The 6,005-nt window shown below is 43.3% G+C and overlaps 1 non-coding gene across 1 annotated transcript; it reads left to right on the forward strand.

The window, feature by feature from the left end:
• Positions 1–2,065: 2,065 nt before the first annotated feature.
• Positions 2,066–2,172, forward strand: LOC111814740. The gene has a single exon (XR_002819646.1). It is a non-coding gene; the product is annotated as a U6 spliceosomal RNA (small nuclear RNA).
• Positions 2,173–6,005: the final 3,833 nt, after the last annotated feature.

Below are 6,005 nucleotides of genomic sequence, written 5' to 3' on the forward strand. Positions count from 1 at the left end.
GTCTAGCATGCTCCTCTAACTGTGTTAACTTCATCCACCTTAACCCCTTCATGTCACATTTCAGATGCTTGGTCCTCTCTTCAGTTTCCCACATATGCTCAGTTCTTTCCCATGGTGGAGCATTCGCACAGCTGTTTCCTCTCCCTAAATAACCTCCCAACTTTCCGACGTACCTCAGCAACATTTCTCAAGAACTTTTCTTATGACCAGCCACCTATTCCTCCTCCACTCTAGAGCAAACGAGCTCCCAATGTTATAATCAGTCATGACATCTGTTTAAAATTCATTGTTCTCACAACATGCTGAATTAAGCTTCTTTAAGTTGCGTTATTGCTGGGCATGGTGGCACCTGCCTGTCTTCCCAGGCCTGGGGAGGCTGAGGCAGAAGGAGCACTGCTAGTTCGAGGCCAGCCTGGGCTACAAACTGAGTTCAGGACCAGCCAAAACTGCACAATGAGACCTTGTCACAAGAAGACTAAAATGTTTTCCCAAGAAAACATTGTAGAAAAGAAATTGTTCTACTGTGTGCTCACATTTGTGAAATGCTTATTATTCACTGTGATATGGCCAACAGCATAGTGCTCGACCAGATGAATGTCTTCACAAATGAATGTTCTCCTTTTCTCTTTGAAATTGATTTATTGACTTTCACTAATCATAAAAGTTCATTTAGACCAGGGCATGCAGTCGCTAGAGACCCACCGCTTACTGGCCTCCTTTCTACCTCACACAGCAGAACAGGTGTCTCGCCAGGAGCTTAACTTGGGAAGACATGAAAAGCGCACCTGTGTCAGAAAGACAAGGAGACACATGGAAACTCTCCATAACTATCAAAGTGAGGGACCAGCTTGACTTGCTTTGGGATCTGCCCCAGGTGACTGGTAGGGTTCACCTCCGGAGGTGTCCCAAATAGGTTGAGGGGCACAGACTCCTGCCTGCATCTGGCCCTTGCTCTGCTTCTTGGCAGCAGCCTTGCTGCCCCAGGCCCTTCTGCCATGACACTTGCACCAGCTGCCCACAGACTGCGTCCCCTTAGGATGTGAGCCAAAGCAGAACTCTCCTCCTTCAAGTTTAGGGTGCCAAGAAGCTTGCCTGGCAATGGGAAATATGACTATGCACTCATTACATGGTAGAGCTTCAATTCTTCGTAAAAGAGGCTGATATAGAAAGAAGCAACTTCAGACAAACAAATCAAGCAGGAAGGCCAGTGTACCTGCTGGAAAATTCCCAATTATACTAGGATACAATGTGAGGCAGAAATGATGAGAACAGCTTTAGTCAGAGCTGCTCTCTGACGTAGCTGGCGTTGCTTCTGATTATCTAAGCTGCGCAGCCCTTCTGAGTGAAGGCAAGCTGGGCTCCAGACTGAGCATTCCTTAATAAAAGATTCCATGGCAAAACCTTTCATTCCACCTTGATTTTTTGATTTTCTACTCTCAAAACCTCATTCTAATGGTAGTGAGAACCTGTGAGAGAAGAAAACTAGTGCCTTACGTGTGACTATGTAAGTGGAGAACACTAGATGAGGCCGCTTCCTTAGAGCCTGCTGCAGCAGCAGAGTCAGTCACCGCTGCATTGGGCAGAAACTGAAGGACAGGTAGAGGATGCAAGGACTGAGGAAGGTTTACACTAGGAGGAAAGAGAGCGGAGGGAGAGACAGGTGGAGGGGAGGAAGGAGGGATGGAGGGAGGGGAGGAAGGAAGAAGAGAAGGGGCAGGAGGAAGCAAGGTTCAGGAATCAGGCACGGCCTGCTGAGCGACCACTGCGTGAGGAAAACAGAGGCCGGCCAACCCAGAGAGAGGTGTCCTGTGGCTACAGCTGCAGGCTTGACTTTCTGTAGGTTTCCGTGTGGAATAAACCTTCAAGCCTTACAATATGAGTAAGGAGCTATACACAAAGGCTACATAGTGTACGGTTCCATTTACATGGCACATACAGAAAAGGGAAATATCTGTCAAGGTAGAAAATAGGTTGTTAGTTTCTGGGGCTGGCAGAAAAGATACTGTTACTCCTGAATGGATAGATGGTTTCCTTTTAGGATGCTGAGGTTTCAAAAGTAATCAGAGTGCTTGCTTCGGCAGCACATATACTAAAATTGGAACGATACAGAGAAGATTAGCATGGCCCCTGTGCAAAGATGACACGCAAATTCGTGAAGCATTCCATAAAAAAAAAAAAGTAATGAGAAGTGATGCTTGCATAAAAGAGTAAATGCCCTAAATGTCATTTGTTTGCCTTAAAAGGTCAATTACAGGGCTGGAGGCGTAGCTCAATGGGAGAACATTTGCCTTGCACATCCAGTCCTAGGTTCTCATGCTCAGCATCACAAAAAGGAGTGAATGCTGTGGAACATGACTTAATCTCCATAGAACTCTGATGTGGATTAAGATTGGTAAAAGATCAAAGAATTGATAATTGAATTTCAAATAATTATATAAGTATAAACATTATGTAAATATTTTCATATTTAATTGCTTCTAGAGAAAGTACATTCAGAAAATCTGAAGTTTGACAACACTTCCCGTCCCAGCTAGGACACACAGCTGGAGCTGAGCTGTGGCCCAGCTGGGGAGCGTGAGCCCTGCGCATGGTTCACTACATCTCACAGCAGAGAGATAGGGGAGTGAGTCACCAGCTGAGAAACTGCAAAGCACAAGGTATTACACTTTGTCAATTTGTCCAGGCATTTTTCAAGCCTTCAACTTTCTCCCCTCTGTATCAGCTGAGTTAGCAGCAAAGCTGTGAGAACTTCTCAAAAGATTCTGTCTGAATCACTGCAGGGAGTAAACACCAGTGTTTGTGGAACTGCAGAGAAGCAAGCTGCCCCTCTCTGACGTGCACGGCTGCAGGATCTGCTTTCCCTTGTTCACTGCTTTCCAGAAGAGATGCACAGAGAGAGGTTGGCTGGTGGAAGGAATTCATTAGAGAGAAGTTATTTTAAATTTATTTCTCTAGTACCCACAAAACTTCCAAAAAATCATGCCAGTGCAGCTCCCTGTCTCTCTTCCATGGGAAACATGTCCTGTGGCTGGCCAGCCCTTTATGCGTCTGTGGTCCTTCCAACTCACAGTCTAGTTACAGCCAAGGCCAAGCAGGTGCACGGGAGCCCACACTCCTGCCATCCCTCAGTCACACTAATAACTGAATGCTCACACAGACAGTAGCTGTTTGCTGTTTGTTCTGACATTGCTACAGGAAACGTAGACATAGCCCAGCCTATAAGAGACAGACAGACAGACAGACAGACAGACAGACAGACAGACAGACAGGCAGGCAGGTAGGCAGGCAGGCAGAGACAGATAGAGGTCTGATAGTGGGAGTTGGAAGGGAAAGTGTTGTTATACCAGCATCAAATCCAGCTTTGATACAAAGGTACTTCTTTCTTCTTCCCAGCTTTTGGATGGAAAAAATAAATTTGTAGAATGTAGCCACATCAGTGCCTAAAGAGAAATTTATAGCCTTAAATATTTGCCTTAAAAAACAAGAAATCTACATTTTACTGTGATGACAGTCTCCCTCCCCAGATTCCTCTCGGTGGTCCTTCCTCTTCTTTCTCATCAGCCTGTTAGGACTTCAGTAACACACATTTCACTAGCTTGCACCTTTCTATCATCTTTCATCAGTTGGATTGTAAAGAAACCTGAGAATAATGTTAACATTCACTAGCTTGACAGTGCCTAGGCATGTGAATGCTCATATTCTTATTTCTGTAGTATAATCTAATAAATATTTATGGGTTTAGATACCTTTGAATGCAGAAATTCAACATAGCTGGGAGATTTTCTTAAAGATTATCCTTATAAAATATGCATAAAATTGTACATCATATGCAATAGTTGGAAAAGAGAAAAAATAATTAATTATCTTTGTTATGGTTTATACCTAGTTGTCTCCCCAAAGCCTGATGTAGTCACTGGGGTGGGCTTCTAGGGCTTGTGATTAATTCATGATCCAGTGCTGGGATTGTGGGTGGGAGTGCTATACCCATTCTGGGTGCATAGCCCACATACAGCATGAGGAAAGGAGAAAGGCTTGCTAGCTGCTGCAGCTGCTGCTCCTCCATTTGCTCTTTGCTGCTTTTCACCACCACGAATGGCTGCCCTCTGCCTTGTGCCACTGCCTTGGAGACAGCCAAGTACTGACTGAAACCTCCATGAACTGTAAGCTAAATAAGCCCTTCCTTCCTTAATTTTGGGTATCAGATATTTTGTCCCAGCAATGAGAGAACTCTAACCAAGAACATTCTTCATTACAAAGAGTCAATATATTACAGACCTTCTACATGTATTGTGGTATATGACACAGGGGTAAAAATGAAATATGTTAAATTTTCTGGCCTTCAAAATTTTCTCTGACTCTAACCAATTGCAGACGTTTTCCCTTAGACCATCTCTCCCCTTTTCCTTCTTACTCATGCCCATCTGCCTCAGCTGCTTATGTCTCTCTACCAGCCTTCACCATATACTTTCTCTATCTTCCATTCCACTGAGAAAGTGTGATTCATCTCTCTGTCCTGTATACACATAGAGATGAATGGCAGAATGAGTATCATTCCAGCCGTGCTTGTAAAGTTAGATAATCTAACACTGAGACCTGACCCATCTCTCTGACTCTCCTAACCTCCAAGGCACTTATGTCAAACTTTCTCAGAAAATCCCTTGGCATTTTCCAAGTGGCAAAAAGTGTACAGAACTGATCTTCCTGGTGGCATCCATGGGTGATGAGGAACTAATCCAGTGCAGGACTGAGAGCTCATTCCTGTCTCCCCCAAAGTCCATTCAACAATGACAACTGCCTCTACATCCACCTTTCAGAGTTCAAAGGAACCTGAGCCTAAGCCTGTGGCCATCCTTGCCTCTATTGCCAAGGCAGAGGGGGGCTAGAACTGCTCTCAGCAGGCAGACAGCCACATGCTGAAGGTTCTTCCTCTGAGTAAAACGTACTCTGTGCTGTCTCAAGTCCAGGTCTAAATTCTCAACTTTTTCTCCTGAAAGCAGGAGGATGGGGATGAGCAGTCAGGTCCTTCTGCCTCAGTGCAAAAAGTGAAGCATTGGGGCTGCTTTGTCTGTGCCTTGCTTTGGCATTTTGATATAGTTTTAGATTCTACCATTCCTACTTGATCTTTCTGAGGTTTAGTGGACAGCAATTATATGCAGGCATTGCCTCGACATGTACATGAATTACATTGAACTGAAAAAGATTGGTGATTCAAGCATTTCCTATGTTGAGTCAATGGTCTATTGGAAAAGTAATTAAAAGCTTGCCAACAAAGAAAAGCCCAGGTTCTGATGGATTCACTGATGAATTACATAAGAAATTTAAAGAAGATGTAATAGCATTACTCTTCAAATTCTTTAATAAAATTAAAAGCTAAGAAATACACCCAAATCATCCCTGGAAGCAAGTATTGCCTTAATACCAAAAACAGAGAAAGACCCAAACTAAAAAGAGAATGACAGGCCAATCTCCCTTATGAATAGAGAGGCAAAAATCTTCAGTAAGATACTGGAAAACAGGATGCACCGAATCATCAGGAAGGTCATAGACTACGACAAGTAGGATTCATCCTAGGAATGCAAGGATGGTTTAACATATGTAAATCAGTAAATATACTATACCACATCAACAGAGCCAAACACAAAAATCGCATGATAATCTCAATAGGTTAGAAAAAGAATTTGACAAAGTCAACAGTACAGGAGACATTACAATTCCTGACTTGAAATTATACTGCAAAGCTACTGTGATAAAATCAGCACGGTAGTGGCAAAAAAACAGAAATGAGGATCAATGGAATAGATTAGAAGATGCAGAATTCACTACAAACATACTCAGCCATTTATCTTCAACAAAGGGGCTAAACATGCTCACTGGAAGAAAGATAGTCTCTAAAGAGACTATCTTTACAAATGATGCTGGAAAAACTGACTTTCTACATGCCAAAAACTAAAACTTGACCCAGGTCTATCACCATACACTAAGCTACAGTCAAAATGGATTAAAAA

This window comes from Octodon degus, unplaced genomic scaffold, assembly GCF_000260255.1.
Source record: "Octodon degus isolate 3935 unplaced genomic scaffold, OctDeg1.0 scaffold00463, whole genome shotgun sequence".
Lineage (NCBI taxonomy): Eukaryota > Metazoa > Chordata > Mammalia > Rodentia > Octodontidae > Octodon > Octodon degus.